Raw genomic sequence first — 27,775 nt, forward strand, 5'->3', positions numbered from 1 at the left:
GTTTAAATCTGAACTCTCCGGTCTGGTCTCTCCTCTTCTGTGTCTCTAAAGCCTAGTCTATGCTTCCGTGTCGCAAATGTTGAAGTGCAGGTGACGAAGAAGACGTTTGCGGAGGTGGTCTGTCTGACCACTAAACCAGTCGAGGCTGAGAACGGGTGAATTTACTACAGTGACGTTCTGCGCGGACATTCCTTGCGGCTCGAGTCACCACGCGTCGACGCGACACGTAGGATTTTTTGGACGTGCGTGTCAGGCTACGGCGTAGGGTCGCAGAACCAGAAACCAAGCTTAACCCTCCATGTGCATTTGTTTTCAACGAAGCCGGTGAACATCCATCAAAGTTCCTCCTTAAAGGAGAATTCCGGCCATTTTTGACCCCTAAATCATTGTCCTGATGGTCACCCAAAGCAAAAAACGTGACTAAAATTGATGCAGACAAACCGGAGTTACACCATGGCTACCCGATGCTAGGTGCAACGCTAACCCATGGGGGCAATTCTTTCAACCACAACAAACTCAAAAATAAACAGTCGGAGATATTTTCTCGCGAGATTTGCACCGGACCAGGCGAGCACTATGGAGGTATTTGGATGTTTTTTGGTGTGTCTTTTTGGACGAAGAAAAGTGAGCCCCGTTTGCAACCGTCATATGGACATGCAGTGCTGCACGGAGCCCCGCTGTAACTCAGAGAAGCCACGGAGGACTCTGAAACTTCTCCCAGCCCTTAGTCCACATGAGGGGGAGGAGATAATGACTGAAATTTGAATTTTCGGTGAACTATCACTTTAAGGGTCAAAAATGACCGGAATTCTCCTTTAACATTGATCATGTGATCATACTGTAGCTGACAGATCGATGTAAACCTGTTTGACCTTCTAATCGACAGCCGGAGACAGAGACAGAGAGGGACGGGACCAGTCAGAGGAAAAGAAACTGAGGGAAATCAGGTTTTGTCTGTCGCCATAACAGCACTCCATCATTTCCTCCTCTCTCTCTCTTTCTGGTATTCCCTCCCTCCCTCCTTCCCTCCTCTCCTCCCTCCCTCCTCTCATCCATCTCCTCGCAGCTCTCTCTGACAGTCTATTTGGCCCACACAGCCCTGTCATCCATTCAACCTGTCAGTCCTGGCAACCAACGCTGCCGATCTCAGCACCGACTCCCCGTCTGTAGCCGGGCGAGGTCGTCCGTGCCGAGCCGTGCCGTGCCGTGCCGAGCTGTCACTGGTCACTGCTGTCACTGCTGCTAAAAGCCTGGGGGTTAAACTCCCGTGACGGCGGTTTCGGTCATGGAGTCGACCCCCCGGGGAGCGAGCAGGTCAGAGGTTCAGTCACTTCACGGAGACGAGAGTTCATCATGAAGCAACATCACATCTACTGAACCACTGTCACTGCCACGTTTAAGTTATTATCTACTCACTTCTTTCTTTCTTTTTTTAAATATTATAATACTATTGTGTTTTTCACATATATTTTCATATATACGTATCTTTTTGGAGGTGTATATTTGGTCAGAATTATGTTTTTCTTTTTGTTGGCATTTGTTTGGGTGACCTTTACTTAAAGGGATAGTTAACCCAAAATTCAAATTGCACTCATTATCCACTCAACCTCATGTCGACTAAGGGCTGCACTGCAGAAACTCAAAATCTTTCTGAGAATATTTGTCTTATTTCTTGTCAAAATGTCTCATTTATAGTCAAAACTGATCTCTTTCCACTTAAAATAAGAATCATCACTTAAAAATATACTTGTTTTTAGATCATTTTCACTTGTTTCAAACACATCTGCCAGCGAAAGAAGGTTTTTTGTGCGTGTAATAAGGAAGAAAACTTGATCCACTATCAGATTATTTTAAGTGAAAATATGCTTGAAAGAAGGAAAAATCGCACTGACGCCGCGCACGATTTGGACGGACCAGGAAGAGGAGCGTCCGCTACAAATAAGCTTGAAATATAGACTTATTTAATTTTTTCCGGAACAATTTCGCATTTCGGGGCTTCAATACAAGACGGACATTACATACAGTACGAGCAGCATGGAGGTATGTTTTTTGGTGTGTCTTTTTGTTACGAAGACAGTTGGTATCCATTTGCAACCGTTATACATGACATGACACGACATGAGGGTGAGTAGATAATGAGTGTAATTTGAATTTTGGGTGAAATATCCCTTTATCATGTTAGTTTCTCATGACCTCCACCTCCATGCAGCTTCTTCTCTGAATGGATGTTTCCTGTACTGTTTCATTTGTTTAACACAACTGAAGTAAATTAATTCAAAAACATAAAGTAGCGCTGCGTGATGCTATGCTAATTCAATAAATACTGTACAACCTGCTACAGCCACAAACAGGATACAGGGGTTTTTTTTGGTGTAATTTTATTTATTTATTCTTCTTTAATGTATTTATTTATTTTTGGTTGTTGTTTGTCCATACCTCTGTTAAGGAGTTGTATATCATGTCACATTTCTTGTCTTTCTTTCAAGGCAAAAAAAGAAATGTTTTTCACATACTGTAGGTGTGGGGGAGTGATGCATCAGATTTTAAACCAGTTGTCCTAGTAACGATAAAGTAAAAATAAGCATCGACCTGTTTAAAAAATAAAATCTGACAGTTTCACCTGATCTGAAGACATCAAACCATCAGTTGATCTCATATAAGCTTTAAATTCAATGTTTTTCTACTCTTATTCAGCCTGTTCAATAGAGGAATACATGTATACTGTATATTTCAAACGTCCTGCATTTAGATATGATCAATAAAATGAAGTTAATACAACACTATAAGACTATAAGTTATTGGATAATCATTTCTAATTCGCAGCATGATGCAAAATGTATGGAGAATGCATTAATGTCAGATGTCAAAAACTGTTCTACATTTAGTTAAATTGTCATCATGTATAATATTTACCACTGAAACTGAGAAATAAAAAGCAGATGAATAATAGAATTAAAAAAAACATCTATTCCTCTGTTAAATGAACAGTTTGTGCAGGAACGTGCTGCAATAAAAGCACCTTCGACCCTGGTTCTGTTTTATCTGTAAAGCCACAACCTTCACACACACTTACACACCACTAATTACTGCAATATTAGTCTGCGTTAAACTGCTAATGTCACATTTATATATCCTGGGGCTAATCTCAGTTTATTGAATTTGTCAAAGGTCTTTTTTCTAGTGGTGTTGACCTTCATGGTCCCGAAGCCGAGCCGAGCAGGAGCCACTTAGATAACACGGAGGACTCTGATCCTCCGGGGGCGAGCGGCGCTAAGACTCGCTGAGACCACGCTGAGGCTTTTAGATCAAACTGTCACTTGAACAAGTCACATGTGTTAAAACTGGGAATGTGGCTTTTATCACAAGGACACGGATCACCACACATCCTGGGAATTACTTGTTATTTATCGTCTGTTTTTTTGTTTTTGAAGCGGAGACACTGCTGGTGAATAGGGTAAAAATTTGAAATAACAGATATCACCATGAAACTTCCCAAGTTTATCGCTTACATTAAGACAAATATTTTTTGTATTACAAGTTTTGTCAAATTTTATGTTTAAATATGTAAATGAGGCGATAACTAATGAAATATGTGCTAATTTGCATATATTTCCAGAACCGAAATCTGAACAATGGATGGATAAAAATTCTTGTTTTATTTTGTTGACATATTACAGTCAGAAGTTTTTACAGAGGAGGATTTTGGATATCTCTGTTTATCACTCTGTAAATGAGAAAATACTGTCACCAGCCCTAAAAGAAAAATCCAATTTCGCCCTGTTTTTAGGAATAAAATGTTGTATAAATCAGGCTGTGAATGATATATCAACAGTCCCCTCTGTAAAAACCTTCAGGATATAGACAGGGATCAAAGTGGAAGGTTTGGTGTCTGTAAGTGCTGCTGAAGTGGAGATTTCTAGCTCAGAGTCTGAGTCTGAAAAACTCATTTTGACAGAAAACAGCCTTTAAAGACTTGTACTGTAAAATTACATAGATTGTTAATGTAAATCGTACTTTTATAATTGGTTGCGGATACGCAGGAAATGACCATTTTTGGAGCCTACATCATTGTTCAGGAGAGAGAGAGCTTTACAATGATACCTGACATGACATGGGTCAGGTCATGTTAACTTTTGGTGAATTTAGGAGAAATTTACTGACGATAGAGACAAAATGAAGTAAAATAAAAACAGTGGTTTTGCCTGTTAGTGTCTCGCCTTAAACTTGACCTATTTAGTTTTTTTATTATTACATCAGCTACACCTGTTTGGATTCCCACTCCCTCTCTCTCCTTCTTTCCTTCTCTCTCTTTTATAGGTCTAAACAGTCTTTATATAACTCAAACAGGCTGATGGATCGTGACATGGTGCTGATCTGGCATCAGTCCCGTCCCTGCGCTGCCTGCTACAGTTACAGTATCGGGTTGTGAGGCTACTGTACTGTACTTCAACCATGCAGCACACTGCTGAAACAAGAGAGTGAGAGAGTGTGTGGGAGGAAAGCTGAGAGAGAGATAGAGAGAGAGAGGCCTATCCAAAAAACCACTATAACACACCCACAGTTGTCCTGCAAGAAACTACAGTGTGTATGAGATGGTCAATACTTAGATAATTAAAGATAATGAACCTGCTTTAGTTACAGAATCAGAGTTATACAGACTTCTTGCTGCCTCATGTGTCTGAAATACTTGGTGTCGAGTTTATTTTTTGTATTTTTTACATCTAATTTAGCCTAAGTCTGTCAAAAAATTGCACATAAATAATGAAATGGGTAGAGATCTGAAGACATCAAACCATCAGTTGACCACGAGCTTCTAAATTCAATGTTTTTCTACTCTTATTCAGCCTGTTCAATAGAGGAATACATGCATACTGCATATTGTAAACCAAAACGTCCTGCATTTAGATATGATCAACATGGACTATAAGTTATTGGACAATCTTTTCTAATTCATTAATGTGTACTGTAAGCAGCATGATGCAACATTAGGAATGAAAATGCATGAATGTCAGCTGTCAAAAACTGTTCTATAGCCTACATTTAGTTGAATTGTCATCATGTGTGTAGCCTATAATAGGCTATTTACCACTGAAACGGAGAAATAAGAAGCATAAAATGTCAATAAAAAGGTCAAGATCAAATCCCCTAAATGATCATTTCTAATTAATTCATGTGTAAGCAACATGATGCAACATTAGGAATGAAAATGCATTAATGTCAGCTGTCAAAAACTGTTCTATAGCCTACATTTAGTTGAGTTGACATCATGTGAAGCCTATAATAGGCTATTTACCAGAAATGAGAAGCATAAAATGTCAATAAAAAGGTCAAAAAGTCCCCTAAATGACAGCGGTCACTTGTCTGACAGGACTTTACAGTGTTTAAGCGTAGTAACACCCCATTACAATATTACATAATATCACTGTTTTGCAGTAGGAGGTAAAAAAAAAAAGACACCATGGAGATATATAGTGACAAATGATCTTTTCTAATTCATTCATGTGTGAGCAACATGATGCAACATTAGGAATGAAAATGCATTAATGTCAGCTGTCAAAAACTGTTCTATAAATGTAGTTGAATTGTCATCATGTACAGTATAGGCTAATATTTACCACTGAAACGGAGAAATAAGAAGCATAAAATGTCAATAAAAAGGTCAAAAAGTCCCCTAAATGACAGCGGTCACTTGTCTGACAGGACCTTACAGTGTTTCAGTGTAGTAACACCCCATTACAATATTACATAATATCACTGTTTTGCAGTAGGAGGTTAAAAAAAAAGACACCATGGAGATATATAGTGACAAATGATCATTTCTAATTCATTCATGTGTAAGCAACATGATGCAACATTAGGAATGAAAATGCATTAATGTCAGCTGTCAAAAACTGTTCTATAGGCTACATTTAGTTGAATTGTCATCATGTGTGTAGCCTATAATATTTACCACTGAAACGGAGAAATAAGAAGCATAAAATGTCAATAAAAAGGTCAAAAAGTCCCCTAAATGACAGCGGTCACTTGTCTGACAGGACCTTACAGTGTTTCAGCGTAGTAACACCCCATTACAATATTAGGAATGAAAATGCATGAATGTCAGCTGTCAAAAACTGTTCTATAGCCTACATTTAGTTGAATTGTCATCATGTGTGTAGCCTATAATAGGCTATTTACCACTGAAACGGAGAAATAAGAAGCATAAAATGTCAATAAAAGGGTCAAGATCAAATCCCCTAAATGATCATTTCTAATTCATTCATGTGTAAGCAACATGATGCAACATTAGGAATGAAAATGCGTTAATGTCAGCTGTCAAAAACTGTTCTTATTTGAATTGTCATCATGTACAGTATAGGCTAATATTTACCACTGAAACGGAGAAATAAGAAGCATAAAATGTCAATAAAGAGGTCAAAAAGTCCCCTAAATGACAGCGGTCACTTGTCTGACAGGACCTTACAGTGTTTCAGTGTAGTAACACCCCATTACAATATTACATAATATCACTGTTTTGCAGTAGGAGGTATAAAAAAAAAGACACCATGGAGATATATAGTGACAAATGATCATTTCTAATTCATTCATGTGTAAGCAACATGATGCAACATTAGGAATGAAAATGCATTAATGTCAGCTGTCAAAAACTGTTCTATAAATGTAGTTGAATTGTCATGATCATGTACAGTATAGGCTAATATTTACCACTGAAACGGAGAAATAAGAAGCATAAAATGTCAATAAAAAGGTCAAAAAGTCCCCTAAATGACAGCGGTCACTTGTCTGACAGGACTTTACAGTGTTTCAGCGTAGTAACACCCCATTACAATATTACATAATATCACTGTTTTGCAGTAGGAGGTAAAAAAAAAAAAAAAGACACCATGGAGATATATAGTGACAAATGATCATTTCTAATTCATTCATGTGTAAGCAACATGATGCAACATTAGGAATGAAAATGCATTAATGTCAGCTGTCAAAAACTGTTCTATAAATGTAGTTGAATTGTCATCATGTACAGTATAGGCTAATATTTACCACTGAAACTGAGAAATAAGAAGCATAAAATGTCAATAAAAAGGTCAAAAAGTCCCCTAAATGACAGCGGTCACTTGTCTGACAGGACTTTACAGTGTTTCAGTGTAGTAACACCCCATTACAATATTACATAATATCACTGTTTTGCAGTAGGAGGTAAAAAAAAAGACACCATGGAGATATATAGTGACACATAGTGAATGCAGCTGTAAAGTCAGTCCCAGTGTCATGTTCAGTGTAGTATATAAATAGGCTATAGGATACATTTCTGATAGTTTTAGAGAGGAGGATGGAGACAGAGAGATAGAAAGAGAAAGAAGAGAAAGAGAAAGAAGAGAAGGAGAAAGAGGAAGACAACGACATTGGCTGCTCACCTGCAGAAATGATGTATGAACGCGATCGAGTCCTTTCATCAGCTCGTTAATGTTAATGTCGCTTCACATCACGGACCAACAGCAGCAGCAGCGGCAGCGGCAGCGGCAACATCCCGGACCAGCATCGAGTCCGCGGAGGTCCACCCCCTCCTCCTCTTCCTCTTCCTCCCTCCTCCTCCTCTTCCTCCTCTCTCTCTCCCTCCCTCTCTCTATCTCTCTCTCGGGACTTGGCCCACCTCCTCAGAATAGCGCTTCGTTAAACTCTCGGTGATACCCGAGATTTACCCGCACGATGCTGAGGATGATGATGATGATGAGGGTGATGAGGATGATGATCAGAGAGGAGAAGCAGCATGCATCCTCCTCCTCCTCTTCCTCCTCTTCCTCCTCCTCCTCTTCCTCCGAGCAGTCCCGCGTCCTCAGCACCGAAACACGCTCATCTTCATCATCATCATGTTTATCTTCACTCCACGGTCCATCATCATCATCATAAATAATCACAGCTGATCCACCGCTTCTCCTCCTCTGTCCTCTGGATGCTGCACCGTGCCTCTGTCCCGTGGCTCAGCTTGGTTCGGCTCGGCTCGGCTCGGTTTGGGTCTATTGCTGTTGCTGCTGCAGCCCGGTAAGTGTGTCATGCCTGGGGAGAGGAGGAGAAGAGAGGAGAGAGGAGAGGAGAGTAGAGGAGAGGAGAGGCGGCCCATCCAGGACTCAACACCGGCGGCAGCGAGGGAAAGAATCAAAAACAAACAAGAGAAATTATGATTAATTGTACAGAAATCATCTCATCATAACTTTATGTAGGCTAGGACCTAAAATTAGTAGGAATGTAAATGCTTTAAAGGGACAACTAGGAGTTTCTATTTGGTTATAAAAAAGTCTCATATTAATGTGGATGAATCTACGTTACCAATTGTTAATGGGCCCATTTTCGATAAATATATCGTTTTGTCTCTATCGTTATTTTGTTATTATTAGTGGTGGTGGAAACGCTTTGCTTTCGGTTTCGTGGCGAGTTATGAGAATAACGCCGCCGAATCTCCGTTTATGGTCGGAACTACGACGGTATGTGATCGTCTTCCAACCTCTGACTTTAATTCTTGATTAATGAAAACATGAGTCTGTCTTGCGCCGGTCAAAGAATTTCACGGTGCGGAGGCTCATAAATGTAGTGTGAAGACACTTTGCTTTTCCAAAACTCCTCGTTGTCCCTTTAAATGATAATTACCGTTTTTTACATTCTCACAAAATACTATCATTTCCTCACCCAGATAACTTTGGTGTCATTACAAGTAGGGTTGTGCCGATTGGCGATCCAATCGTCTATCGGCGATTGGAAGGACGATCGGCGATGTTTTGTTTTCTTGCCGATTTTACACACACACACATACTCGCTACTTTTTTATTGATCTAATGCGCAATCTGTTTGTTTTGTTTTAATGAAGCCGCTTGGCTTGCTGCTTCCAACTATACTCTGTCAAATGACAGTGTTTCACCAATCAAATGCAGCCACTGGCGACGTCCAATCAGACGGAGCCAGGTAGTCATATGACCGCACACAACATCTCTGTGGTTAACAGGGTGGCCACTCCGCCTTTGAGGAAACACGTTTAGCTGGTGTTGTGGCTGTGACTAGGCTGCTTCTTTTTACAGTCTATGCTAGGCTGCCGACGCCAGCCCTGTATGTCACAGCCCGACGACGTGTTCACTGATATGCCACAAATAAATTACGTCCGCCATGAATAGATTTTTCGGCTTTCGGCAACGCAATAGCGTTCCGTTCATTGATCATAGCGCTCTTTCTCCGTTATTAGCCCTCACACACACACACACACACACACACACACAGAGAAGCGCGCATGCATGACAGCAGGGCACGGTAAAAGCGATACTCATACGCCGCCGCCGGCCCCCCCCCGCCGCCGCCGCCAACCCCCCCCCCCCCCACCGGACCCCGGCGATAGATAGGTCTATCGGCGATCTCCAGGGAGGGCGATTGGGACGATCTGAGAATGTCAAAATCGCCCAACACTAATTACAAGTGGTTGTGATGAAATGAGCTCCAGCCGAGAGGCGCGTATATCCGTATAATGGAGTCTACAGGGCAGCAGAATGCAGCCTCTAAATAACACATTATCTGCAGAGAAACTCATTCTTCATTTCACCAACATTTAGTTCTGATAGGCTAGTGCTATTCCCCTCTGAGTCCGGGGTTAGCTGTTATCAACATCCGGGGTCTGTAGGTTGACCTACTGACCTCTGACCTGGATGATGTCATCTCTGAGCGCCATGCTTGCTAACCAATATAATACATCCATGTTGCTAACTGATACCATTGCCAATAGCCTATCAACTGCATGCCAATGCGTTAATTGCGTGATAGTCATGTAAACAAGCTACTCAAGTTGATGTGGAAACAAAAAATGTAAAAAAGAAAAATTGTCTAATGAACCAACCCAAATTTTGTGACCCCCCCTGTAGTACTTCTGTGGAGCCACTAGGAGTCATCTATGTTGAAGATCTCCTAGTTGTTAGAAGTTTATGAGCATAATATTAGTTATTGTAGAATATTATGATAGGCTACTGTGCAGTAAAAACACTAATATAAATGTATTTTATCTTGATAAAAGTGTGCAGACAGTAACTAGGCTACATAAAACTTTGTGGTAACTTCACAAAGTCCGTGTTCGCGAAGAAAGAATTTAGCAGTTGGTTACAAAGCCGGGGGAAAACCAGCTGAAAGGGATAGTTCAATATTTTGGCAAATTGGCCCATTGCCATAATCCCTATAGTCATAGCAGTAGGTTACCTTTAATTGTTGGTGCAAGCAGTTTTTAGAACGGCGGCGCAGAGCCGTGAGCTGCTCAGAGCTACGCTACGGAGGCTAATGGGATTTCTTGGTTTCAAACTCATCAAACTCATCAAATACACAATCCAACAACTCCACAACGCTCTGGTGGACAAGTTGTGACCTGCACATTCACCACGCTATGAGATAATAACACAACGTTACCAGACAGAGTTGTTTTAGAGGGAAATTCATGCAAAACCACTGATTTAGTCTCTGTATTTACCACTAAAACAACTCTGTCTGGTAACGTTCTGTTATTATCTCATAGCGTGGCAGCTTCTCATCTTGATAGTAATAGAACATCTTTGCTTATCCTACAAAAAACAATATCTCTGGCAGGAAGTTCACCTGTGTGACAGCACCACCTGGTGGAGGAAAGTAGACGTCACAACAGCTGCTGTGTAAATAAGTGTAGTTAGTGAGCAGCAGCATCATCTGAGATCTTCTGCTCTGTGTTTCTGTCACTGACATGTGATCAATATCTCATTATCTCTGTCAGCTGTCACACTCTCTTGTTTTATTCAACACTGTCACTAGATGGCGCTGTCCTCACAACAACCACAACAACAACACAGCCTCCATCTGCAGGAAGCAGCAGCTGCACATGTTGACCAGCAGGTGGCGCCTGCAGACTGACTGTCCCTGAACACAACACAGCTGCATTAGAAACAATGGAGACAGTGAGGTGAACAGCAGATAGCTGCATCATCATAACACACATATTCAAAATATTAAAAACAACCTGTCAATCATGAACTATATAATACAAAACACATCATTTCTTTTCCCATGTAGCACTGACATATATTTACAGTCTGGTAAACTGGTGTCAGACTGTTAAACCTATTGTTTCTAACATCAACATGATCAACACATAGAGGAACTCTTGTGGGCTTTATCTTATATTTACTGTACATACAGGACAAAATAGTTGGTACCTTGTGTTGAAGAAAGAAAAACCCACAACTGTCACTGAAATAACTTGAAACTGACAAAAGTAACAATGAATAAAAAAATTTGGCAGAACAAAAATCAGACCTTGCTTTTGAATTGTGCTTCAACAGAATTATTTTTTTAAAAAAAGAAAGACTAATGGACAAAATGACAGTACCCTTAACTTTATCTGTACTTAATATTTTGTTGCACAACTTGAACTGCTGTATGTTTTAATTTGAATCACATTCAATCACTTAAATGCATAATTTCATGCTTCTGATTGAATGAAGACAAATTTAACTTCAGACAACCTTGAAAATGCTCTTTTAAAAATGCTTGGAAAGTGACTGAATGTGATTTTAAAACATGCAGCAATGTATTGTAAAGTGTTTGTGTACAAACTGATTATTTTACTTCATCAAATCCGTTGCTATTGTGCTATAAATGACCATAATCATATTTAGTGAGAGCCTTCTAGAGACAAATTAGTTTCAAGCACTTTATTCAAAATGCAATAACTTAAAAACCATGAATATATCATTACAGTTGAAGAGTTTCCAAGGATTTCCATCACTCGCATGGACCCTGTTGTCCGTATTAGCAGTGGCATTGCTGGGTGGTCTGTTCTGAAAGTAGAAAGAGGTGTATGCAGGGCCGTTGCTCGGAATTCTGGGCCCCCTTAAAGAATACTAAAGTGGGCCCCTCTCCCTAACGTTTCCTTTTTTTTTTTTCTTAGACTACGTATGTATTATCGTTTTTTATTTAGCCTTCTTTGTTTTGATGCTAATGCAGCATTACACTGCAAAAACTCAAGTATCTTAGCAAGAATATTTGTCTTATTTCTAGTCAAAATGTAATTTCTAGTCAAAATGTAATTTCTAGTCAAAACAAATCTCATTATACTTAAAATAAGACGCATCATATTAAAAGTAGCTTGTTTTTAGACACTTTTTTACTTCTTTCAAGCAGATTTTCACTTGGAATAAGTAGAAAAAATCTGATAGTGGAGCTATCAGTTATCAGTTTTTCTTCCTTATTACAAGCACAAAAAACTTACTTTCACTGGCAGATTTTTCTATTTATTGTGAATTTAAGTGAAAATGATCTAAAAACAAGTTCATTTTTAGCTAATGAGTCTTATTTTAAGTGGAAAGAGATTAGTTTTGACTAGAAATGAGACATTTGGACAAGAAATAATACAAATATTCTTGGAAAGATGTTGAGTTTTTACAGTGTACTGTGAGTATTAGTCAGGGTCTTACGCAGAATAAATCAGTCATACAAAGATTAGACTACTGGGGTTTTTTATGGGCCCCACTGGGCGCTGGGCCCCTAGAATTATCACCACCTTTCTCCCCTATACAACGGCCCTGGGTGTATGACTGTTTGTTATTGTCAGAAATTCGCAATAGTCACAGAAATTGTGTTGTACACACAAGCATGACATCATGAGGATTACTGTAGCATACCAACACTCAATCTTCTGACACTTGAACCGACAATGAACCGCCTAGCTCATACTCATACATTGTAACGTTTCTGCAGCAGTCTGATCTGTACACATGTAGCCCGCTGCGTTGCCAATGACATAACGTTAATAAACTCTGAACAGGTTGGTAGTAGTTTGAAGAGTTAATGTAGATTTGCATCATTCTTGTGTTTGCAGCGTTTGGCCGTTTGCAGCATGTTTGCCCTTGTCGGCCACCGTAGTCTTAGACCTGAACGTATCAAGAAATAAACAATCATTGATCATTGACTAACGCCATGGAGCCCTCACCACATCCACACTCTCTGTCAACCGTCAAATAAAGGTTGAGGTCATACTAAAATCTCGGTACAATTACAGATCACAAACTCATGTGAACACCACAGTGTGAACATCTTTTCACTAAATGACAACACCTCTTTTTTTCCCTCCGTAACCTTCACAAACTCATCAAACTTCTTCATTAATTAAATCCATTCTCACATTCAACATGACAACCTGGTTTGATTCGCTTAGCATCTCCCACTGTCAGTCTCATAAGATAATCAAGGCGAAGCAAGGCAATTTTATTTGTATAGCCCGTTTTTACAAACAGTTTGTCTCAGCAATAAAACTGTGGGCCAGGAACAATCACTCATCAACATCTACAATAGAAGAGTCAGGAGAAAAGACACAACACAGCTTGCAACAGACAATGGAGGGAGTGCAGTGTGTGTTTGTTTATTTACGTGAGCATCGACCTCCCTCTGTTCAACACAGTTTTATATGAATGTTGTTACACCACTTTTTTAACATTTTTGTGAAGAGAGGACACATAAACATTTACACTGCGGGTCGGCCCGATGCTCCTCCCTCCTCCTGATTCCTCAGCGGGGTGCGGCCTCATGACACCTGCCTGTATAAGACCAGACTTCCTCATCAACACAAACGCACACACACTGCAGACACACACACACACTGCAGACACAGCAGCAGCAGCAGCAGCAGCAGCAGCAGCCATGGCAAACTTCCTGAGTAACCTGGCAGGTAACGAAAGCCTCGGAAAAATGGTGGGAGAGAAAGTAGGTGAGTGTCTTACCTGTGTTTTACCTGTCAGAGTTGCTGCGTGGTTTACTGTTTGTCGAACTACTTAAAGGGATAGTTCAACATTTTGGCAAATTGGCCCATAATCCCAGTAGGTTCGTTGCCCTTAATTGTCGGTGCAAGCTATTTTTAGAACGGCGGAGCAGAGCCGTGAGCTGCTCAGAGCTACGCTACGGAGGCTCATGGGATTTCTTGGTTTCCCTCTTATGTTTCCGCTCTGGTGGACAAGTTGTGACCTGCACATTCACCACGCTATGAGATAATAACACAACGTTACCAGACAGAGTTGTTTTAGAGGTAAATGCAGAGACTGCTTACTGAAAAACTGCCATAGACGGGAACGCGCATCAACGGTTTTTGCATGAATTTCCCTCTAAAACAACTCTGTCTGGTAACGTTGTGTTATTATCTCATAGCGTGGTGAATGTGCAGGTCACAACTTGTCCATGAGAGTATTTTGAAGTTGTTGGATTGTGTATTTGTTGAGTTTGATGAGCGAAACCAAGAAATCCCATGAGCCTCCGTAGCGTAGCTCTGAGCAGCTCGCCCTAACCCTAGGGATTATGGCAATGGGCCACTTTGCCAAAATGTTGAACTACTATCCCTTTAAAAGAACATAACATAAGAGTCAAGTTTGATAATGATGTGTTGTGACAGGGGTGATGAGTACTCAGTTTATAAAAATAAATGTGATTACATTTGAGGAAATACAAGTCGTATTTACATATTTATTGATAGAATGACATGTTTGAAAAGGGATGGCAGTGAGAGAGAGACAGAAACACATAAATTCTCAGACGGCGTCAGACTTGTTGAGGTGCTTCCAGGTGAGTGGAGCCTCAGGTGACATGATGATGAGGTGTTGAGAGCGAAGATGGCCGACGCCCATGGTGCAGCAGGTTCAGTCAGAAGCTGCAGCCAGTTTATTATATAGACTTTATTTATTATATTGACTATTAATCACCTGACCCCACCCTGAACTACTGTTTGATCCTCAGGTGATGTGGTGGAGGACACTGTCAACAAAGTCCTGAGTGGAAACGATGGAGAGGAGAAGAAGGAGGAGGGGAAGAAGGAGGAGAAGAAGGAAGAAGGAGGAGGAGGATTCGGTGTTGGAGACGCTCTGTCTCTGGTCGCCAGTGCAACCAAAGACAAGGAGCAGAAAGGCGGTGAGTCCTCAACACACATAGAAGCATGTTAACACAGAAATGAGTAATTGTGTAAGCAAAAACACAGAAACACGTTAACATGTTAAAGTGACAGTTCACCCGATATTAAAATTTCTACTCACCCTCATGTGGACTAAGGGCTGGGAGAAGTTTCAGAGTCCTCCGTGCCTTTTTGGAGTTACAGCGGGGCTCCGTGCAGCACTGCATGTCCATATGACGGTTGAGAACGGAGCTCACTTTTCTACGTCCAAAAAGACACACCAAAAAACATCCAAATACCTCCATGCTGCTCGTCTGTAATGTCCCTCTTCTATTGAAGCCCTGACATGAGAAATTGTTCCGAAAAAAAATTTAATAAGTCTATGTTTTAAGCTTGTTTGTAGCGGAAGCTCCCAGTGTCTCAGTTCACTGCTCTGCCAGTGTCAGTGCAAATCGCGCAACATTTGAGACTGAGACTCTGGGAGCTTCCGCTACGAACAAGCTTTGAATTTTGGGTGAACTATCCCTTTAACATAGAAACACGTAAACATGTTAACATAGAAATACGTTAATATGTTAAAGCCCCTGTACAGACTTTTCATTCAGTGTTGATTTTGGCGGCCCCTGTGGACGAAAGCGACGGAATAAGGGGCCGTGTCCACCAGACGCTCTGGGCGTCTACTTTCCATTCAAACCCTATTGAGTCGGCGCTCACAGCGCTCAGCGCCCTCGGCGGTAAAACGCCCTCGGCGCTTGCTTCTTTTTGTCGCGGCGCTCAGAGCGCTTCGAGTTGAAATCTGTTCAACTTTTAGAACAGCGCTGCGCTCGTCAATGTCACTTTTCCCCGCACTGACCAATCAGAATCAAGAAGGGGCGGGACATACGTTACCGACAGCAACACAACCGGAGACGTGGCTCGGTTTATATCATGACCCACACCTGTATTGAAGGTAGGCCGACCTCAGGGTCCATGTCAAAAGCTGCCGCTAATGCTGTTGTGTATTTCTGACACTCGTTGTAGTGTTTACATTAAACAAGGCCGGAACACGGAAGTGTCAGAGGACTTGTTTTGTAACCTAGCAACAGCAGCATTCTGACGAGGGAGAGAGAGAGCGCTAAGCGCTGTCAGCGCTAAAAACGCGTTTGGTGGACACAGCCCCTAAAGACTGCATTTCCCACTGTCATGAAGACGTTTGTCTGGCCGGCGCGTGTAGATTTGTTTTGGAAACGTCGGAAAGAAGACGGGACTTATAGTTTCGTCAGTGGTCCGACCCGACCATGCCTTCCAGAGGTATAGAATTAGACTACTTAGAAATAGCGTGTCTTCACACTGATGGGCTCATTTGCTGTTGTAGGTCACCACAAATCAGCAAGAACCAAAGACTCTTGCGTATCCAGTTAAAAGCTCCGTACAGGGGCTTTAACGTAAAAACAGGTAAACATGTTGACACAGAAACACGTAAACATGTTAACACAGAAACACGTAAAACATGTTAACATAGAAACATGTTAACATAGAAACACGTAAACATGTTAACATAGAAACATGTTAACATAGAAACACGTAAACATGTTAACATAGAAACACGTAAACATGTTAACATAGAAACAAGTAAACATGTTAACATAGAAACACGTAAACATGTTAACATAGAAACATGTTAACATAGAAACACGTAAACATGTTAACATAGAAACAAGTAAACATGTTAACAGAAACACGTAAACATGTTAACATAGAAACATGTTAACATAGAAACACGACGTAAACATGTTAACATAGAAACACGTAAACATGTTAACATAGAAACAAGTAAACATGTTAACATAGAAACACGACGTAAACATGTTAACATAGAAACACGTAAACATGTTAACATAGAAACAAGTAAACATGTTAACATAGAAACACGTAAACATGTTAACATAGAAACATGTTAACATAGAAACACGTAAACATGTTAACATAGAAACACGTTAATATGTTAACATAGAAACACGTAAACATGTTAACATAGAAACACGTAAACATGTTAACATAGAAACACGTTAATATGTTAACATAGAAACACGTTAATATGTTAACATAGAAACACGTAAACATGTTAACATAGAAACATGTTAACATAGAAACACGTAAACATGTTAACATAGAAACATGTTAACATAGAAACACGTAAACATGTTAACAGAAACACGTTAATATGTTAACATAGAAGCACGTAAACATAGAAACACGTTAACATAGAAACACGTAAACATGTAAACATGTTAACATAGAAACACGTTAACATAGAAACACGTTAACACAGAAACACGTTAACATAGAAACACGTTAACATAGAAACATGTTAACATAGAAACACGTTAACATAGAAACACGTTAACACAGAAACACGTTAACATAGAAACACGTTAAAATAGAAACATGTTAACATAGAAACACATTAACATAGAAACACGTTAACACAGAAACACGTTAACATAGAAACACGTTAACATAGAAACACGTTAACATGTTAACATAGAAACATGTTAACATAGAAACACATAAACATGTTAACATAGAAACACGTGAACATAGAAACACGTAAACATGTTATGTAACACAGAAACATGTAAACATAGAAACATAGAAACACGTTAACATATTATATAACACAGAAACACGTAAACATAGAAACACGTAAGTTTATTAACATAGAAACACGTAAGTTTATTAACATAGAAACACGTAAACATGTTAACATGTCAACGTTTCATTCTCAATCCTCATTCCTCAGGTCTGGACGTGGGTAACGTGATCGGTGGGTTCTTTAAGTAGAAACCCAGAGGCCACGCCCCCTCGCCAGGCCACGCCCCCTCACCTGGTCCTTCAACACCTTCCCTGAGAGGAGCAGCTCCACCCAAACCACCGGAAAACTATCGCCTGCATTTCAAACTGATGCCGCCACAGCAAACACACCAGTGTCAATGTTTAGAGAAAGAAATTCATTAGAAACTATTGTGATTATTGATTGAGGTCACACTTAAATATGTATCTGGCTAATCAGATGTTACTTACAAAGTTCCCGTCTTAAACTCTTAACTATAGAAATTATTAATCTTGATAAAAATATGAAGGTACAGATTGTTATCTGGTTTGTAAATGTGACCTGATATATTACAACAGCAGTGGCACTTTATAAAGCTGTTCAAATCAGTCTGATATCTATTGTTGTGTTTCTTTTTCTTTCACCGTTTCCTCATTTAAAGTCAATGTGATAGATCCGTGTTATGTAGAAGAGATACTACTTCAGTTAAAATAAAAACCTGTTACAAGTTTGGGAAGTGAAGTTTTCTTTTTGGTGAATAGCTATAACTGAACACAATGACATATAGCCTGATCACAGGCAGCTATACTAACATCAATAATAAACCATCAGATGGTTTTGGTTTGGGGGATCAGGAAATCATTATTGTGATAGTGAAACCTAAAAACGGCCTGAGTCAAGTTTACAATTACAGGTAGGCCTATATCTGAGCAGAGATGTTAGCTAACTGAAGCCTTAAGATACAGTTTAGCTACTGTTAGCTAGTTAGCTAGTTTCTATCTTTTACATCAGTTTTAAGTTACAGCACTTAGCCTATACCGAGTGGTGTAGCCTACTCTAATGTGTTGTAGTGGGTATACGACAGGTGCTTTTTAGGTGGACAGCATAGGCCTACATTGTTCTGTATCACATAGAGTCTAGTTAAATGGTTTTTGTTGTAGTGCATACCTAGCTGGTCTACAACGTGTAAAAACCATGTTTATATGACCCAAACACAGCCCAAACACTACTCAAATAAACAACCAAACATCAAACTTCATGAAGCACCTCTGTGTGGACCCAGTCGCCACATTTCTGGCTCGTATACTACTGTACATTATGCAAAACACATAAGCTACTGCTCATACTGTATGAAAGAGCAGCTACGGCTACAAAGATTGGGACGTTACGTAGCAACCGCGGCTAACACAGAAGCTACGCAGAAGCACGGCAGAGAGAGAAGGCAAAAACCAGCAAAGTCCAGCAAACACAGACACTGCTTGACCAAAACATGATCGTACGTTTCCTCTTACCTTTGCTGTTTTGCCGTGAAAAGTTTCTTTTATGGGTAAATTCACAATATTTCCAGTTTGAACTTTGACCGGTGTTACATCTAAATCGGTCCGGACGGGAGCCGGGGGCTCGAGCACGCACACAACAGCCTCCACATCACACGTCAGGATTTGGCTGATTCTGATTGGCTGTCAGTACTGTCAATCACATCAACGTGGGTATAGCCTCATTCTAATTGGCTCTAACGGTTACAATGAGCTGTTTCAAGTCACTCGAATCAACCAATCCGCTGCAGAGATAGAGCCAGGCGTAACTGCACCCAAATAAACTGCTCTCAGTGCAGATTTACCCAGAGGGACACAGAGGGCCTAGAAAGTAGTTGTTATTTCGTCCCGGTTGATTCTTTTTCAGTTAGTTTATGCAAATTGTGTGAAAATAAAGATTAAACAATGGTTTATAGTGGCAGGTGGTTCCAAGCTGTGCCAAAAATTGACATTTTGGAAAGCTCGCCTGAATATTTTGTAGTAAAATCTCAATAATTTTGTACTGCTACACTTTATCAGAATCAACCACAACAGAGATAATTACAATCATTTGATAGAGGTTTTGAGCTTTATTAGCATCATTCTGAATGATACTCATCTAAAATATGATTTTTTTGGGGGGGGGGGGGGGCGAATATTAATTTTATTTAATTTTTCTGTGTGCCATCTTCATTTACTCTTCACCAGTAACACATATACTTAAATTTACACATCTCAGCAATTTCTAAATGTTTTCCCTTTACTATGACACCAAAAGTATTCAAATAGACCTTGTGGTTGCAGAGATATACTCATTTTATTATAGATATGCAATTTCTGAGAAAAGGCCTAGAAAATAGGCTTGGTTTTTAACACCGCTAAATAGTTTTTGTTAATTTGTTTCTAACTTTAGCCTTAGATTAGAATCCAGTATTCGTTTTAGTGATAGCTATCTTGTGTTACAGTCTGTTGTTTTGGATATTACATTTTCCCTCGGGGATTGTAGGCCTACCTGTTGGCTCAGTAAACGTAGTAAGTCTATTGACGCCATGTGAGCGACTGTATCAGCAGTAATGGAAAGTAATTAAGTAGATTTGAATTCCACTTAACCACATGAAACAGTTTTATTAAAATAAGCCACCCTCAGACAATAATACTTCTATTCAGACTCTCACCTACAGAAAAAAAAACATACACATCCTGTATCATGTGATAATAATCCACACCTACTGTAATAATCATCTAGAGCTGTTTTTAAAGGGATCTGACACAGATAAATAGATATTAAAAAGATGTTTAATATTATTATAGAAGTGTTTGTCATTGTCAAAGAGATCAAACAACCTATTTCCTGTGTCAGAAGTGACACTGCTGTGTGACGCTGTTTTACTTGTAGAGCAAAAAGAGCAAAAAGAGCAAAGTAAAAACACGCTAAAGTCCCTAAGGTGCAGTGTGAGTCACACTTTGGAGGAAAAGACTGCAATTATCTGTTTACAGCCTTTATTTTACAACACACCTTCTGCAATACACATACACACACACACCTGGATAATTGTGAACGATGAAGCATCAGCAGCAACATCAGGTGGAACAGGTCGGTCCGGTCTGGACATGCCCGCATCCCAGCAGCCAATAGGGCGAAGCCTCAGAGACGACGACAGCCTCGGTCTCACCTCCACCTGCCAGAGAAGACACACATGCACAAACAACCACACAGCGGCAGAGATGGATAAAACTGGCACATATGGTCAGTGAGTACACTGCAAAAACTCAAATATCTTACCAAGAATATTTGTCTTATTTCTAGTCAAAATGTCATTTCTAGTCAAAACAAATCTCATTTTACTTAAAATAAGACTGATCACATTAAAAAGTAGCTTGTTTTTAGACACTTTTTACTTCTTTCAAGTATATTTTCACTTGAAATAAGTAGAAAAATCTGATCTGATCTGACCTCCTTATTACAAGCACAAAAACCCTACTTTCACTGGCAGATTTTTCTACTTATTTCAAGTGAAATTTGTTTGAAACAAGTGAAAATAATCTAAAAACAAGTTAATTTTTAGGTGATGAGACTTATTTTAAGTGGAAAGAGATTAGTTTTGACTGGAAATGAGACATGAGACAAATATTCTTGGAAAGATTTTGAGTTTTTGCAGTGTAGGAAGTGTGTGTGTGTCTGAATATAAACAAGTATATAGACATACTGTGACACACTATCACGGTAGAAGCACTTCCTGTTGGTACTGGCAGAGACAAACAGGTGAGGTGGAGCTCGGAGCTTCAGAAGAACTTTGACTACATTTCCATTTCTACAGTATTTGCATTTTCTCCTACAGTGTGGCAGAGGTTTTTATACAAACTGACAAATAATCTGAGCGGCTGAGGTCATATGGGGTCTGTTGGTGGGGAGGGATGGCAGGAGGAGGTAAACCCCACCCCTGTGGTGTGGACAGCATGGTTAAATGAAACACACTTTGTGAAGTGACTGAGTGATGTTTGTTTGTCTCATTTCTAGTCAAAACTAATCTCTTTCCACTTAAAATGAGACTCATTACGTAAAAAATAACTTGTTTTTAGATCATTTTCACTTAAATTCACAATAAATAGAAAAATCTGCCAGTGAAAGTAAGTTTTTGTGCTTGTAATAAGGAAGAAAAACTTGCTCCACTATCAGATTTTTTCTACTTATTCCAAGTGGAAAATCTGCTTGAAAGAAGTAAAAAGTGTCTAAAAACAAGCTACTTTTAATATGATGTGTCTTATTTTAAGTAGAATGAGATTTGTTTTGACTAGAAATTACATTTTGACTAGAAATAAGACAAATATTCTTGCTAAGATACTTGAGTTTTTACAGTGTAATGCTGCATTAGCATCAAAACAAAGAAGGCTAAATAAAAAACGATAATACATACGTAGTCTAAGAAAAAAAAAAGGAAAAGTTAGGGGGAGGGGCCCACTTTAGTATTCTTTAAGGGGGCCCAGAATTCCTAGCAACGGCCCTGGTGAAAAGTGTTCGGTCCGTCAAAGACAAAGACAAGGCGAAAGATGGAGATGGAGGAGACTTCTTGTCCATTTTTGGAAGTGACAAAGACAAAGAGAAAGAGAAGGAGAAAGAAGACAAAGGTTTTTCCCTCAAATATCTTTGACAAAGATGACGACAAACGTTTTGCAACCACATATTTTAATAACACATATTCTAGTAAACAAGTCATACGTTTTGGATATTAATTTCTCATTTACGTCTCTTCTTAATCAGGAAAAGTGTCTCTGATGTGTTGACTTCAGTGTTTATAACCTAAACAAATCCTAATGTGTGGGATAGATATATATATTTATATAACATCTCTTCAATATCAGCACATATAACGCACATATTTGGTCTGAATGTCAATATATCGCACTTCTAATAGGTTCCATATATGGTTTTCTTTACATATATGCTTTTATTTTAGATGTACATATGTCATATAGAGAAATTAGCTATTGCATTTGTGAAAGGGATGGTTGCCATATCGACTGGACATTTGATTGATTGATTGATTGATTGATTGATTGATTGATTGATTGATTGATTGATTGATTGATTGATTGATTGCATGCACATTTTCTTTTGTGCCCAGCCCACATGGGTTTATAAGACACTAAACATTTAAATAGTATACGTTGAAGAGTGGCTATAGTGTGTCGCCTTAGAGGAAAGGAAAAGAGAATTTTAAAAAACACACAAAAAAACCATCAGGGAACATTCAGATTTGATTGATTTATGGTGCCTTCATGTGCTATGGTAATTATGGTAAATACCAAAAGACGACGTGAAAAGTGCACATGAACACCCTCTCATGTGGTATTTTCCACTGGGCAACTCATAGAATTTTTTGATGCCCGAGTTGCCGAGATGAGAATAACCTTTGACCTTTTCAACATGGCGGCGAGCAACGCAAGATTCGTTAATGGTAAGCAAGGCAAGCCTTTAGAAAACAGTTAGCAGCTATTCACTTTATGTATGCCTGCATGTAGAGTAAAAAAAAACGCTTTTAAAAAGCTAGCCAAATAGCCAGTGCTAAATCTCCATGAATATTAATATTTACCGTTTGAGTTTTGATAATTCATCTTCTTGCTGAATGAACTAGGCAATCCAAGATTGTTTTACCCCATAGATATCTACATGTAGATGTCGCACGTGTATATCATGGATGTATTATATTAAGGTGTATATATCTATGGTTTTACCCAAGTAACAAGTCTGAATCTGTGTGTCCACCATCTTTATTTTCTCTGTACAACAACAAAAGCACATGAACACAACGCATTGGTAAATACCAGGTCACAAGTGGAAAATACCATCTGTACCCTAGCACAGTGGTTCTCAACTGGTGGGTCGGGACCCAAAAGTGGGTCGCGGACCCGTTCTGGATGGGTCGCAGACAGCTGGTCAAAAAAGTAAATAATATTTAATGCACATCTGATGTTGGACATGTCTTTTATTTTGAAAAATAACTTACATTGAAAGGCACGGGTCACGTGAACACATGCAGTTGTAATGCTCCTCCTCACTTTCTTATTAATGTGGCCTGAATGCAGTGAATCTTGTTTTGTTTTGTGGGTCTTTATTTTGTGCAATTTGATATTTATTCACTTTTGTGAACATGCTCTAAATGCAGAGATGCATTAGAAATCAAATATATCGTTTTGTTGGTCTCCATTTTGTGCAGTTTGATATTTTTTTCATTCACTTCCGTACATGCAGTTGTCATGGTAACTCCTCAGTTTCATTCATGTGCCCTGAAATGCACTTTGCTCAATAAAGAGCAAAATGAGTTTTTAAAGGCTTAAAAAAAAAATCTTGGTTTGAATTCTATAAAAGTGGGTGGCGACTTAATGACCATGGGAAAATGTGGATACCAGAGTGAGACTAGTTGAGAACCCCTGCCCTAGCACATGAAGGCAGCATTAGCTACTTACCAATGACTCCAGTTGAAGCCAGTTGAGTCCTGGTTGTACTTTGTGCTTTAACCCACAGGGTGGCGACAGAGCTCCGTCTGCTCTGCAGCAGCTCGTCGGTCGTGGCTTCAGTAGGTTGAGCTGTTTTCTCCCCGTGGTGGTTAATAAATTATCCATCATCTCATTTCTCATGCACATAAAGCGAATCAAGAGACGGTAATTAACCCAGAGACAAACCCACAAACAGGCAAACTGTGGAAAAGCTGCTGCAGCGACACTTTCTCTCTCCACCGTCTGTCTGACACGTTAATGAGGCTGGACCAACACTTTCTAATGCACACATGTTTATATACACACACACACACACATATATTTATTACTTTATTATGTGCACATCTTCATATTGAATCGTTCAAAGCTGCTATGAGGTAAAGAAGAAAAAAAATAAATCAACTGAGCTCAGATCAAACCTCAGCAGATCAAAGTGAGGCTTTGTGTTCAGGTGGCACCGTTTGGAGCGTAAATAGATGATTTTTTGCATCATTGTGACTTTAATTAAAATCCACTTGGCTCCAGGTGGGTTGTTCTTCTCTAAACCTTCACCTGGATGATGATGTTGCTGCTGCTTTTTTTCTTTGCCGCACTAAAAAAAAAAGGCAAAGCAAGGGCAGAACAGAAGAAGCAGAGAGAGGAGGAGAGGATGCCTCGGCCATTTGTGTGTAAAACGTTGCGTTTTTACTTGAGAAGCTCTGATCAGCTGTCAGCACCTTCTTCATCATCATCATCATGTCTCCGCTTCTGCACAAACATGGTGTCTGGTTCCCTGAGTTGTGGTTCCCTCGGGTCTGCTGGTCCCAGTCAGTCAGACGTTGGAGCTGCTTTGTCTTTTGTCTTTTCTAAAGCTCTGGTTTATTTGTCAGTAGCGTCAGTGGGTTGTTTGGTGCTGATCTGCTTTTGTGATGGTTGACTGCAGCGCTGCTCCGCTCAGAAATGAGGACCAGGCCTGTTTCCAGTAAAACCCTGTAGAAGGGAATTCAACCCTCACCCACCCCCCCCACCCCCCCCACCCCCTCCCTCAGCCCCTCTCTCTCCTGACCGAAATCTGCCAACGCCACATTTTTACATTTCGGCCCCGTGACAAAAAGACTCGACTCCATCTGCTTTATGGACACGAGACAAAAGACGCATGAGCCCAGAACCTGTGTTTAGTCTGAATGAACATGTTTTTTCTCTCCTTGCTGCGGCAACAATGGACACGGAGGTTTTGTGAAAAGCTTGAGGGCAGATGTTTGACAAATAACTCGGAGTCTGGTCTCAGACAATGGCAGCAGAGACTTCCTCAGGTTGGACGCAGTCGAAAAAAAACAGATTTATTCAACTGAACTGAACTGAACTGAACTGAACTCAGCACCAGAAACCAGCCAGACTCGGTTCTTGAACGTCTAAAGCCCAAATAAAAACATTTTAAGTCACATTATGGCCATCCATATGGTTATGGGGAGGATTCACAAAATAAAAACTGTTGCAGTCAATAATTTCTCTCCAATTGATGTTGTGTTTTATATCGTTTGAAAGCCTGATTAGTCGCCTTTACAATGAGGCACAACTTGTAAGGATTGGCATATTTTGGGTGGGCGCTACTCTTACGTTTAGCTGTGTTGCTCAGTCCATGGATGTATGATCCTTACAAGTTGTACCTGGTTGTAAAGCTGACTAATCAGGCTTTCTTTCCAATCATATACAACACAACACCCATTGGTTTTATCAAAGGTAGAGTTGTTCAGAATTGTTCTACATGACCATCGGGAACTGGCTCCAATGGACTGGCTCGCAATGAAATAGATTGAAATCATAATAAAGGAATTGGTTTCCTAGCTCCTCCCACCTATATCAAGCCCCTGTCCCTACATCTTATCACTTGTGTCTTACTCACAGATTTCTGCAACATCAATTCACCTATAGAAAAAAAACTCTCTTTCAAAATACCATGCAAAACATTTTGACCTGTCAGATTAAAGGATTAAGATTTCTATATTCACAATTCATTTAAAGATATACTGTATGTCTTTAAATTTGGACTTTCCTTAGTTGGACTTTGAGATATCTACAGTTTAATTAGTCACAGTTCCAGTTGAAGACATATAAGACATCTATAATGTGGTTTGGACTCGTTGAACCATAATTGGAGATATCTACATAAGACAATATCTGTTAAGGTGTATTCAGACATTTGGCTCGTTTGCTTTGTTCTGATTCAGTGGCTAAAACGATACAACTGATGCATTTTTCTTTTGGGTCCTTTGTGTTCACAAGGTAACAGCCTCGAGTTGTACCAACAAACAAACCGATCTTTGGGGTTCAACACTTCCTGTTTAGGAACAACTGCTCCAAACGAGCCAGGTCTGAACTGAAAACACCCTTAGCCTATATAGAAACCTCAAACTGGTATTTAAAGCACAGTCATGATTTAGTTGCAGATATCAATATTTCACACATCTCTGCAGTGGTATGAATGGAAAAAGTGACATTGTTTGTCCTTTGAAGAACAAAGTTGTAGATGTGGAGGATGTTCATTTTGACTTGAATCTCAGATCTAACACATCCAGACTGGTTATTAAAAGTTGAAACAACTTGTTGTTGATGTTTCTGTTGGTGGTGACTTTGTATTTTTGATTCACTGAAACCATCCTGCAGCGTGTATAGTCGGCCTGACTCAGGTGTAATTATCACATCGTCTGTAGGTTTTTCGTTTTTTTTCTCTTTGTGTCATCTCATGAATTATTTTCCTTCATCTCTGCTCCACAACTGAGGAGAACATCGTCAATAAAGCTCCATCAGAAAACACTCTATGCGGTTGTTTAGGGCCACAGCCGTTAGGTGGGGGGCCACATGATCAGAAAGGTACCGGGGTTCATCAAGTCATTTAAACATCTTGAGGTCTGCACGTGCAGCTATGAGCTTTATATGTAATGTGAAGTCAATATTCAGCTTCTTTTATCTCACATTTGAGACATTTGGTGAAAATAGAACGGCAGAATGACAACATTTGTGCTCAGAAAGCAATCTTACAAAATTTCATTTTAGACTTGTTTTCTACACTGATATATTACCAAAAAAGGTAAGAAGGAGTGTTTTCACAAGGGATTTGAAATTTTTCCAAAAAGCAGACCTCAAATTTCCTAGCCTGGCTCTCGCCAGACCCTTGTAGTTCCGCAAAGCTACGCTGAGCTCCACACAAGGGTCTGGGACTGCTCCATAGGTGATTCATTTCAGAAGGCGGGGCCTTGTAAAAAAATCTTGTATGTGATTGGATAAACCACTTGTCCGTTATCTTGAATGACGTGCTACTTCAGCCACTCACTGCGAGCCGCCATTGTTGTTTGACTCAAACAGTCGCTTCAGCGCTACGTCACACCTCAGAAAGTCCCGCCCGGCGATCCTGATTGGTTCATTATTTTTTGCTCCGGGGAAGAAGTTTGCATTGGCCTCGAGTCCAGACCCTTGTGTGAAGCTGAGCGTAGCGCCTCTGGTGGAGCTTTGCGGAACTACAAGGGTCTGGCGAGAGCCAGGCTACAAATTTCCAGCATTTGGCCTAAATTATTTCTTTCTACAGTGTTCTAGGACAAACTGGCCTCAGTGTGCTTACAGCGGAGGCAGTGGCGGCCGGTCAATAGGGGGCGCTAGGGCGCCGCCCCCATCAAAATTTCAGGAAAAAAGTGTAGACACAGTAAACATAAATATAATAAAAAGTAATTAGCATATCTGTTCAGTGTTCACTCATACAATGGGTTTTACTTTGAAATT

General features: G+C 39.9%; 2 long non-coding RNA genes across 2 annotated transcripts in view; both read left to right on the plus strand.

Moving 5' to 3' along the window:
- LOC146973073 (uncharacterized) overlaps window positions 1-27,775 on the plus strand; it is a 430,259-nt gene that overhangs the window by 55,147 nt on the left and 347,337 nt on the right. The gene's annotated exons all lie outside the window — the stretch shown is intronic.
- On the plus strand, window positions 13,658-18,235 carry LOC146973074 (uncharacterized). The gene is made up of 3 exons (XR_015037711.1): window positions 13,658-13,753; window positions 14,770-14,940; window positions 17,703-18,235. It is a non-coding gene; the product is annotated as an uncharacterized LOC146973074 (long non-coding RNA).

The sequence above is a fragment of the Trachurus japonicus genome, chromosome 15, assembly GCF_045865225.1.
Source record: "Trachurus japonicus isolate A0001 chromosome 15, Traja_1.0".
Lineage (NCBI taxonomy): Eukaryota > Metazoa > Chordata > Actinopteri > Carangiformes > Carangidae > Trachurus > Trachurus japonicus.